Source organism: Dryobates pubescens, chromosome 9, assembly GCF_014839835.1.
Source record: "Dryobates pubescens isolate bDryPub1 chromosome 9, bDryPub1.pri, whole genome shotgun sequence".
Lineage (NCBI taxonomy): Eukaryota > Metazoa > Chordata > Aves > Piciformes > Picidae > Dryobates > Dryobates pubescens.
In genome coordinates this window covers 39,262,221-39,274,613 of record NC_071620.1, presented here as the reverse complement: position 1 = coordinate 39,274,613, position 12,393 = coordinate 39,262,221, and the positions used below count along the sequence as shown (strand labels likewise).

Sequence of the window (12,393 nt, the reverse complement as noted above, 5' to 3'; positions counted from 1 at the left end):
TGATGGTCTGAGGGTAGACCAGATGAGCCCAGTCCTGCAATACTTATGCAGATACATATTTTTACAGAAAGAAAAACTCTCAAGCACTTGCACTTGTAGCCACTTCCTTATCATTCAGAGGTTTAAGAAAGATCTAATCATTGCATGCAACGATTGTAAGAAAGATCATTACAATGTTGCTTAAACCCGTGTCTTTTTAGGTTGCTTTAAGCTACCATTCCAATGCAAATAACTCAGAGTTGTCTGAACTGTGAAAAATGGCAGATGAAAAATAACTGCTGATGTATATATTCATCCTGGGCTCACAGGAAAACATTTGTCATTTGGAAAGCCACTCTGAGCCTGTATCAGAACATCTCAAGATTTTTGTCAGGCGTTACTTCTGAGGCTGCACTGCACTTTTTCTCCCCACTGTGGCCAAGCTCTGTGTTTTGAGCAAGGCAGTTTACCTGAGGTGGCATTACAAAATGTGAGAAAATCATCATCATAAATTGTCAGTGTGAAAGGAAACGCAGCCTCTGGGATTGCAGGATTTCTTCCAAATTTTTCACCTTTCTAGGAAGTGTCTTGTAATCTAACATTAGGTTTCTGTCTTTATCAGTTGCTAGAGTGCTGTTCTGCATGTGTAGGTTTCCAGAGAGTCACCATGGCAGTTAGACCGTTAACCCAACCTTGAAGAGCAAACGACAGCACAAGCAACAGCCTGGTTATAAATCTGTAAACATTACCTCATCCCTTTCAGAGGTATTTTAACCCTTCCTCATTCAGACAGTGAGATACACACTTCCAACTCCAATGTCAGCTGTTTAGGTGCCCAAACCATAAAACATTGTAAAAAACAAAAAATTAAAAATCCACAGTAACAAAGTGCACAGCCTGGTGACATCCTGATTAGACATAACCTGAGCAATTGATAGACAAAACTAAATACTTTTTATCTGAATTTAGAAGTCTAACTTTGCTCTGTATAGAAATCTCCCAAAACACAACTGAAGTTTGGAATTTGACAGAGTAGAGGGGAATGCATTCCACTACATAGGTGTGTAGTAGAATTTTGTGATGCCCATCTAGGCAAACAAAAGGCTTCATGTTTAACAGGCAGAACTTGAAGAGAATGATGTAACATACATTCTGAGCATGATTTACCCTTCTCATTCTTTCATTCAATTTTTGCCTTTTCATGCTATACTAGGTTTATATTTTGATATCAGCAATTCCTTTAGTTCACATTCATGGTCAATCTCTTCACAGTCTGATCATAACTATTTGGCCACTGTTTCTTGCTGTGTGCTATTTTGGTTTAGGCTACTTAATTTGAAATAGCTAATTGGCCCTGGTGTCTTACAGGTGAGAAAATAACAATCTTAAACTGCATTAAGGTCTCATAAATATTTCACTTCATGCTAATTTCTGTGCTTCCAGCTGAACTGTTACAAATGCTCAATCCCACCCTTTCTGTCACAGTCAAACACTAAGAAACAGAGAAAGGATTAGCCGTTTGTGTTTTAAAGTACAGATCAGTGAAATATATACTTTTAAAAAAACAAAAAAGACTGGCAGCTCTTTTCTACTTGCCTTTAAATTATTTCCCGAGCTACATATCCCTTTGAAGCACCGATTCAATTTCTGTTTTAAACCATCAGCGGACCGAATCTGAGGACCAGTTTAGGCCCGGGCCGACGGCGGTCTGCAAAGCCTGGAGCTCCCCCATGTGGCCGCCCGCGCCCGGAGCGGACCCGAGCGCGGGAGCCGGGCGGGGCCCGGGCCTGGGCCTGGGCCTGGGCCTAGGCCGGAGCCGGAGCCTGAAGCGAGCTGGGAGCTAGGGCTGGGCCGGAGCGGGAGTTGGGAGTAGATCGGGACGCCTGCAGGGTGGGTTTCCCTGCACCTTCCACATACAAATGTGCGAGTCAGCCAGAAGTTCAGCCCTGCCGCCAAAGGCAAACGTCTGTCATTAAAATCGACACTGCAGTGCTGCTTTCAAATGTTAACACACCCCCACACCCCCCCAACAATAACCTGTACCGTTTTTATTTTTTTTTTTTTCACTCTTTTATCAAATCTACTTGTGCAAGCTTATCTTCAAGAGCAATGAAAGAGGAGAAACAAATTCCACCGGAGAGTAGTGTAGTCAGACTTTGTTGGACTGAGTCATCCCCTTGGGTCATAGCTCCTTTCCATCCAAGTCACTGTGGGATGCCCTGGATGCCGCAGACAGAATGGGACTTAAGCTGCCATGGCTATTGTAAGGCCAGGTCGTGTCCTTTGACAGAAGGAGAGTAGCTGAGTTAAAGAGGGCTATGTGGTGCTGTCAGACAAACACAAAAGGCTGTAAGCACGGGCAGGATGTGGGTCAGGGGGCCACAAATACCATGTGCTTCCACTGGGCATTCACTGGGGAAGCATTCAGCTACAGGACAGAATGTGGAAATAGTTTAAAAGGATTTTGGCACCGCCTGCATGTTGCCATGCAGCAGTTAGTATTGACTGAGTGCAAAGTCACCCAGACTTGACTCAAACCAGTCTTCACTGATGTGTACGTTCAATGTGCAGACTTTTTACCAGAGCAGCTGAGAACTGCACCCATGTAGACTGTGTCACATGCTGGGTAAAGACTTCCAATGAGGTGCTGTGACTTAGCTCTTGGTCTGAGCCCTGCAAATACCTGCATCATATTGACTACAGCCCTTGCCTCTTTGAGCTCCAGAGCCTATGTACTGGGTCAGCCTGTGCCTTCCATGAGAGGGTGGTTGTGGCCTCTTTCCAACACTTACATTAGAAACATGCAGGCCATAAAGGATTAACATTTTTTTTCTGGCAAGCACAGAAATTTACCAAGATAGAAAGCACAGGAAGTTAGAAGGGCTGATAGCATCAACTCTTTCCTCAAATTTCCAGTATCCTTATTTTGATATGTATAACAAGGCAGTGTGCTTTTATTTGGACATATTGCTGCTTCTTGCAGCTTCAATTTATACCCAGCTGGTGTCATTTCAAAATCCCAGCTTTTGAATCACGTGTGAAAGCACAGAGCTTAGAGAGTCTCCCTTCAACATCCCATCCTTTCTTTACTTTTAACTAGCTCCAGTCAGAGCTCTGAAGGAGCTCATGGTCAGAACATCATGCCTGTGATCAGATCACAGTTCAATAATATGGACACAATTTTGTCCATCTATTTCTATAAGATGGTTCCTTTGGTGGCTTGATAAAGCACTCATGCAATTGAGTTGCATTAATGGGGACTGAAAATGGGTCAAGTTATTAGTTTAACAAATGAAAAATCAAATACCAAAGGGTTCAGCCTCCAGCCAACTAGGTCTCAGATATCAATCCTGGGCCTTAAATAATTCTGCTATTGTTACTGCCTTTCCAAAGTCAAACCCTGTTTGCATTACTGCAGACTGACACCATTCCTCTACTACAAATCACCTCTTGCTCAGCTCTGGAAAGCTTATCCCAAAACAGGTGAATTCTCAGATTCAGCAGAGCATTCCTAGCAGATTTTGTGTTACACTCTCTGCAGAGAGTTTAAGTCAGGACTTGGTCTTAAATGTCCTTTATCACCCTGTTGAATCCCTGCTGTGTTTAGCAGCTGGCACAACTTAAAATAGCCTTCAGGCTACTCCAAATATTGCTGAATTTCCTGAGAACATGGCTCTAGAAGGAGTCATTTGGGACAGGGTCCTGTTCTCCCATAATCACTAGTCTCCACATAACAGACATCTAGTTTGCAGAAGTGCATAGTACACTTCACCCTTCACTACATCCTGTTACCCTCCTGAGACCTGAAGTACAAGATGCAGAAGAAGCTAAAAAATGGCAAAACATTGCAATAAAGGAAAGAGATCAAAGGTATGATCTAGCAGAAACTTGATGGAAAAGTAGGATATAAGGGTGACTTAGAACCACCTTTTACTCTCACCTTTGCTCCCCAGACTGCCCCAAGCTGCTCTTAAGCCACAGCTTAGTCTAAGTCAGGCTCCCTTGTGCTGCTGTTGTGCAATGCTATCTTTATAATCCCTTCTAGAAGTACAGAGCATTGGCAAAAAGATTTGTGGCGCTCATTTTAAAGCCTGAGTGCTTTGCAGCTGTGTAGGAGTTTGCACCATATGGTTTCTGCTGGATCATGTAATGTCATGCTGCTGAGCTGAAAACTGCATGATAAAACAATTCTGTTTGATACTGGCCAAAAGCAAAGTTTTGCTCATTGTGGTAATGTACTGCCCTGAGTCTGATGTCCCTGTCAATATATCCCCATCTGAAATACAGGCTCACATGACCCATGAACACTGTTCTGCTGCCTTTGTAATACATGACAATAACACCTAGGGAATGCATTGCCTCAAGTTGTACCTATGCTTTTCTTACTTTTTTCCTACATTTCCAGTAAAAAAACCCACCATGGGTAGAGTTAATATCTTGACTACATTGTAGGGCCTACTGAAAAGGACCATGATCTTGTCAGTCACTCCAGTTTCTTTTAATGAATAATTAAAAATATGGATGTGAAATATATTCAAAAATCATTTTCAGGAGCCTGAATTTCACTTGCCAGCTTTTCCATGGCTTATTAGTTAGATTGACAATGACACATTATTGTTCAACTCAAGTAATTTCTGTGCAATACTGGACACAGTAGCAGGGCTTCATGTTTCCCAAGAAAGCAGTAGTACAAAAGCAGTAATAATTCCTCTTTGTCAGAAGTCTGGCTGTTTGCAAAAACCTGGAAAAGTTTTATGTCCTCATTTTCCAGTATGTCTGCAGTAGACATTTGAGGCAAAACAGGCATATCAAAATACATGTTTAAGAGCACTAGTAAGAATATATCCAAGAAAACAGTCTCATCAGGGCACACATTACTGTTAGAATAAGTGATAACAAGGACAGGATCTTGACATTTTCTCATGCATGAAATACAGCAAGCAGAAGATCTTGGAGAAAGACTAAAATAAGCAGTTAGTATCTGTAACATGCAAGAATCCTGCCCCCGCTCCGATTTCCTCCTCTCTCTCACGTGCTTGCAATATGTTGTGAGGGTGCAAGTGTGAAAAAGCACACAGAAGGAGTTACTCGTAGGCAGTACAGAGACACTTGTCAGTTTTCTTAGCGTGTGTGTTTATTTTCAATTCATGGAATGAATTGGGCAGTACATTTTGCTTCTGGCACGTTATTGTTTGCCCTGGAGTCTTGCAAAGGTATTAGAAGTTAGCATGTTTCAAGTGGATCATAAGGACCTAATTTTCCCTGTAATCTGAATTTAGTTTGTGTCCTTGATACTACATTAACACTGCAAGCTCTCCTTCTACACATCCTAATACAGACATACACTGACAGTCACCATTCATTCAAACAAAACCTTGTAAAAAAAATACCTAGTTTATATAAGAATATGAATCATTTGACTCGTTGACTTCTATAATAAAGCAAAAGCTCTTACACTGCATTGTTTGCTGGGAGGGGAGGGAGTTTGTTTGGAGTGTTCTGACAAGTGTATAACATTTCACATGTTGTATGAGCTTGACTCCTCTTGCGTATTAGTGCAAGACTGTGGGATCAGCAAGAGACAAACATAATTTGTCAGATATCTGTGTTTTATTGGTTCTCATTCACATCACTGTTGCAATTCCTGCTACCATCTGTTCTTATGGCTGCTTTGCAGTGCACCCTGCAACTCTAATCTTTGTGGCCCCATCCCTAAATGTGTAAATACCAAGGATAGGAAATGGTTGGGCTTTTTCATATAATGTGAATCTGTACTACAGGAATCACAGCAACACATAACCCTGCTTAAGCTCAGCTTCACTAATGTCCAAAAGGGAATGGGACACATGTGGACAAAACCAGCAGACTGTGAACAAGTATGCCCCAGGGTCCCCACAACTGCTTTTGGCAAGACCATAGTAACTCAAATTTTCAGAGTTCAAAGCAGTCTCTTAACTCTACCAGATCAGGATCCCCACACAGGAAACAGATTATACCTGTTTCAGCCTATTGGTGGGATCTTTGACCATTCCTCTAGATGCTGAGCATCCAGCAGATGCTGGCCACCTTCAGAGAAGAGACACCAGACTAAATCTGCCATGTGTTTGTTCTCACACAGCACAGTGGCTCTAGTCCTATGTTCTATACTATTTTATTTTTTTTCCCTAGTGCTTCAGGAGTTCAAATTCCCACTTAAGTTGAGCTGCTGTAATAAAATAGCTGTGGCCTGGAATTGTTTTGATGCCCAATCATTTAGTGTATCAGCTAGAGGAGTCAGAAAAGCACAGATGTAGCAAATGCCCCTGCTCTCTAGTTACTTGGAGGCATTGTGCTGTAAAAAGCATAATGTCATCAAGCACTTGGGTGATTCAGCTCCTTACCATCCTTAGTACTACCTTGTAAAAGGTTTAATTGAGCTCTTTTTTTTTTTTTTTCTGTTCTTTTCACAGTTTTTTCAATGTGTTTTTATAAAATCAAACAAATAGGAAAATTAATGACAGCACATGAGTGCCTCACAGAATAATGCTACTGCTGTGCCTTTGGCTCCAGTTAACCTTAGTGTTTGTTAGAGGTTGCAGCCAGCTGCATCAATCACAGTTACTCTGGTTGGGGGGTGGGGAGGAAATTCAGCATTATTGCAGCCACACAGAGACATATGCATTATTTTCCTAAAGTATCATAATCCTCCACTTACCAAAGAAGGCCTATGATAGCTGGGAGGAGATGAAACTCAATTTTCCTTCACATCTGCTTGATCCTTTGGTATAATCAGCACCACATGCACCAGGCAAGGTCAAAAACTCTGGCAATGTTCATCACAACATGCAATCTCCCCATTCTAGTGCCATTAACTGCTCAGCAACCTCTCCTTTTCCATCCCACTGTTTTTAATCTGCTGGAGCACTTCAGAGCAGGAACAGGAGAGCTTGCCTCGCAAACCTGTTTTCTAAGATGACTGCCACAGACCACACTTTGAGAAGAGTCAGCACTGAACCACTACCCCATGTGTTTCAGTGGAATAGGAAAAAGAAGAGCACAGTGGGATTTAATTTAAAGTTTGCTAGCCAACACCTGCACCTCAGAAGAGATTCTGCTGGTGCTGACATTATAGGCATTGCAGCATCTCCTTTGTGTAACTTCCTGAGAGTTTGTAGAGCCCCGTTGCTGATCTAGATCTAGATACAATGGGACCAAAAGCCTCCTTTATTCTCTTCCTATTTTTAAAAAAGTAGGGAGTCAGTGGTGTCATTGCCCTCTCGAGGTGGTTATTTGCAGAATGATATGACCAACCAGTACTAGGATTTCTGAAAGCCTGTTTGCTTAACCTGCATTGGTTTGGCTGCATTTTTGTTCAAAGCCTCTAGTTTGCTTGAACCAGAAATTAGAGCATACATCACCTGAGACAAAGGTGGGAGGTTTTGGGGAATCTCACCTAATACTATTTCATGACTCTTCTTGTGCTGCAGTTGCTTCCTTCCATAAAAGCAGACCTTTCCCAAACTACCTCTCTGCACATCTGACAGGTCAGCTACACTCCCTTTGGCGTTGCTGACTACTTTTCCAGACAGTCATTGGGCTCTCCTTCCACATAGGTCTCTCCTTCCACGTGGGTCTCTCCTTCCACGTGGGGCCCTCCCTCCCCAGGCAGCACCTCGGCATTGCACTGCTTCACTGTCCCTGAGTAATGGTTTGCCGGGCGCAAGGGTTAGCACAGCCAAACCTTAGCCCCTTACTTTGACATTGCCCTTAGCTCAAACAAGGTGAGGTAAATGCAAGTAGAAATAAGCAAGATAGGCCACAGGTGCACAGAAATATAAAGATAACAAAGTCTCTGTCTTCCAAGTAGCAACATCAGCTCTAAATAGCTCTCTCTGTGTGTATCCAGCTGACAGGCTGACAGATACTTCACAGCCCTCTGGCTGAGGATTTGCTTCTTATGCAAACCTATAACTTCAGATTGCATTCACACAAGAGGATCTGGGATTTTTATAGAACCAGATGCGTCTTTTGGCAGGAGGTGTATATGTGCATGTGTGTGGAGGGGAGCACATTCAAATTCAAATTCTCCTCTCTCTTCTCTTTCCCTGTAAGGGAAATTGTTACCTCAATTAACTGAGAAGACATTTATGTTACCAGATTGTTGTTTGCTTTTCCCAGCTTCAGAAACACCTTTGTACTTTGGGAATGCCAAGGTGGGGTGTTCTCCAGCATAGATGGTAAGCTGCCACGTCGCTCCTGGTCTGCTAATCCACTGTAAAAGAAAATTCTTTGACATTTGGCAAAGGGAAGGTCTCAGTACAAAGCTTCCCATGTGGAGCCTCCCACCATACTTACAGATCTGTCACTGGAGAAAAACTAAGACTGCCCTAAACTTTCAGAACAATCAGAAGAGTTCATTCACCTGCTTCCCTACCTGGCTGAAACACAAAGTACCTGTTTGGATGGCATACGTTAAAGAAACTTACTGGAGATATAGACCCATTGATTTCAATGAGTGAGAGAGAAGATGCAGAAATCCATACCTCGCATGTAAGCCCTACTGGTTTTATGTGCACTTCTCTTGCCATGATGCTAGCCCATCATTTCTTGGATAATGATCAATGTTTCCTCCAATGTTGTGCTCATATTCTCAGGCTTCAATTCAGCAAAGCATGAGGAGAAACTTCTTTACAGTGAGGGTGATGGAGCACTGGAACAGGCTGCCCAGGGAGGTTGTGGAGTCTCCTTCTGTCAAGACTTTCAAAACCTGCCTGGATGCAATCTGTGTGGACTACGCCAGGTGATCCTGCTTTTGGCAGGGGGGTTGGACTCGATGATATCTGGAGGTTCTTTCCAACCTCTAACATTCTGTGATTCTGTGTTTCTGTGAAAGCATTCAGGTACCCTTCATCTTCAGGTCTGCTGGCAACCTTCAGTAAAAGCATACTGTTTGAAAGTAAAGTGCTCTGTTAAATTGGGTCCTTCACAGGACTAAAGAGAAAGCTGACACAAAAGCAAAGCAGCTTTGCTTTCCTTGGTTTATTCACTTTCTCTTGCTGTGTACAGCTGTGGATTGCTGGCAGTATGCTTGGATGGAATTTGAGGAATTCAGAGCTTCAAAGACGAGATGTGCCAGCCTTTAAAACAAGCTTGTGGAAACTCAGCAAACAAAAGCATCCATGTAAAGAAAGGCAGGCAATACCTGTATTCACACCTGAGAAAATGCACACACTTTTACCTGAAGCTTTGTACCAGCAAGGCTTCAGCAGGTGATAGAGCATTCACTGCATCAGCAGAGGTGGCTGTCATTTCTGCTATTGCTTTTCTCCTTGTTTCAGGAACAGAGAAGCACTGGGGCCAAGCCTGATAGTTTTGCAGCACACTGTGAAATGTATGAAGAGGTTCCATAGAATCATAGAATTGTTTTACTTGGAAAAGACCTCTAAGATCAAGGAGTCCAACCATCTACCTAACACCACCATGGCCACTAAACCATGTCCAAAGTGGATAAAAAAGCTCTGACAGTGTTGATCTATACTGAACCAGTACCTAGCACTGAAATCCTATCTTACTTTGCATTGTCCCTGTACTTTTTTAGTATCTGTAATTTTTGCCTGTAAGCATGGATTTGGCACTTGTTTTGCTGAGATTTTGTGTTGATGGAGATGTTGTTTTATTTTTTGAGACAATGAGATTGTAAAACACATCCTTTAATTCAAAAGGCTTATAAAGGCTGTATATAATCATACAGATCAAAGGATCAGCAGTAGGAAAAAACCAACCAAACACTGCAAATATTGAGCATTTCTGAACTCCCCACCACAAAAAAAGCTACCAGATATCTCAGTACTTCAGGGGAAACAGGTCACTTCCTCCTAGTTTTTATTGCCTCAGCTCCTTCCCTGCCCTACCACTAACTACACCAAGAACCACCATGGCTGGTGTAAGATGAGCTAGATTTTGTTTCCTGCTCTGTTATAGAGTGGCATGTGCAAGTCACCATGGAGCTGTTAGTCTTTTGTGGGCTACCCAGTGCCATCCTAAGTACCAGGTAGATACTGATCCTGGACGCAGAGCCAGAGCATGTGGAGTCTTTTCGGTCTTGAGCACACTTGGCTGACCTAGACCACTAGATTGGCAGGCTGCTGGACCATTCAGGCTCATTGTCATCCCCTTAGACTTCTACAGGTTGATAGCTAGAAATGTTTAGCCCTTATCAGAGTCAGCTCAAGGCTTGACACACTCTTCTGTATGAGATTTGCAGTGATTTAATGTTACTTCAAGAGACTTACACAAGATGAAGGAGTTCATCTGTGGCAGTTAGATGACCTGAGGGAGTTCATTTGTGGCAGTTAGATGCTATCATGGGATGTACAGAAGATAGTGGGGTGCCTAACTTCCATTGCTTTAACTTACAAAAATATTTTTGTGAGTGCCTCTTGTCAGTAATTCCTTTTGGCTTCCCTTCCCTCTTCTTCTCCCTTGAATCTTTCAAATAAAGACAGTATTTAGCATGAAAATGTGTTGCAAGGCTCCACTCAGTGTTTACAAAGTGGTTTTCAACTTTGGCACAAATGCCTGAGTGTACAATATTCAGTGAAACTGGAAACGGGAGATTTTTATGGAGATGATGTCTGTTCTGTCAGATACATTCATCTCAAATTTCCCTGGTGTCAACAACGTATGGCTAAAAGAAGGTGTCAAATCCTCAGGGCTCTCCGTGCCTTTCGCCACTGCAATTAAATCCCCCAAATCTGATTCCCATTTCATACATTTCTGCATGACTGAAGCAAGAGATGTGGGTTTGAGGTATAAAAGAACAGGAGGTATTTTAACTGAAGTGATGTAGCTTAGTCTTAGTTACATTTTGTAATGTTCAAAGAGAAGAGAGATAATGCATAAAGCAACTGCATTACAAACAAAACACAGAGAAGGAAATGATGGAAGCATGCAGCTGACAAAGCAGTTATGTGATAACAGCAAGATGAAATACAACAACTGATTTGTTTATCAGACCATTCTATTAACCTTTAGTGCAACATTTCATCTTTCATAATTGAGCTTTCCATTTTGTAATTAGACTTTAGTAGCTAAATTGGCACCTTGCAGACCAGGCCAGAAAATACAAGAAAGCACAGGGGTTCAGACACAGTCCAGTCCCTTCATCTATCCTGCACAGAAGCTTCATCAGCCCTCATTTTATAATGTGGCTGAAGTCTTGTTCCTATTTCTTCTTCTGGCTGTGCCATGCTGGTGAAGGAGACACCGCTCTTTCACCTGCAGGCCATCTTCTCAGAGATGATTACTCAGAGACAGAACCACTCCTGGGAGCTCCCCCCACCTCCTTTGTGTCAAGACTATGGGTCCTCTAGAAATCTGCAAGCTGCAATGAGCTTATTTCAACTGAAATGGATTAAGGCGTAGTACAGCTAACAACCTCTTCTCCTGGCAGGGCGTGCAGATGAGTGTCTGGTGACAAAAAGGCTTTGAAGCCAACACAGCTGCAGCTGAGAAAGAACATGTGGACAAGGCCTCACTCCCCCATCTGAGCCCATCTGGTTGTGTAAGGTAAAGCTGCGATACAGTTTATATTCTGTCCATAAAAGGAAAAGGAAAACCATCAAACAGAAGAAAGAACTTGAGCCAAAGTTTTCCCTTTGCTACGGGGCCAAAGAAAGGCTGGAGCAGAGGCTTAGATCTGGTGGTTAGGACAGTCAGATGGATGCCCTGAGTGCTGTGAATATTGCAATATGTCACACAGCCTTAGCACAACAACTTGAAAAGGATCCAGCTCAGAAAGCCCCTCCAAAGCAGTGCCTGGAGTTCTGAAATGGTCTTGAATGGTGTTCCAATTTGGTGGACACATTTTGATGTCCCAGCTGAGGCTCCTGAGGGGACAGAAGAAAAGGAGGGTCTAACTTGTGAATCATGCCAAGTACTAGCTGCCACATTGCCTGCCTGCATCAGATTTGCATAATTTTGCCCTTTCTCAGTAGCAGAAGTACATGCACCTGGAGGGCTTTGATGGCAGAAGCACCAGAGCCTGGGGAATTCTGGCACCACCAGGGTAAGCTGGCAGCTGAGAAAAAGTTCAAAGGCTCTAAATACTGAGCCTCAGGGCCCAAGTTCTTTGTCCATGAGACAGGATGCAAGAATTGATCCTGTTGCCTATTTTATTTCAATGGTTGGACAACTATTACTTCCATAATTCGAAGGCTGCCCTCACACTTCTCGACCAGCCTTGTCCCTGAAATGTCATTAGTCCATTGAAAACCCCACACAATACTCACTCTTACTCCTTTCTTTTCTCCCATTTTTTTTCCCTTCCTGATATACTTATCCTTTTAAAAGAAGACAAATTAAGAAAGCTTGTTCCCAAAACTTTGCCAGTGATGTAAGTGGAGATTCTTACCAGCCTCATTGGGGAGAAAAAAA

The 12,393-nt window shown here is 42.7% G+C and overlaps 1 protein-coding gene across 1 annotated transcript in view; it reads left to right on the top strand.

The window, feature by feature from the left end:
• The window catches only part of CDH6 (cadherin 6), a 101,944-nt gene that overhangs the window by 22,238 nt on the left and 67,313 nt on the right, over positions 1-12,393 (top strand). Inside the window, exon 2 of the mRNA XM_054163991.1 lies at positions 11,411-11,526. The gene's annotated coding sequence lies outside the window, so the exon portion shown is untranslated. The remainder of the gene's footprint in view (positions 1-11,410; positions 11,527-12,393) is intronic.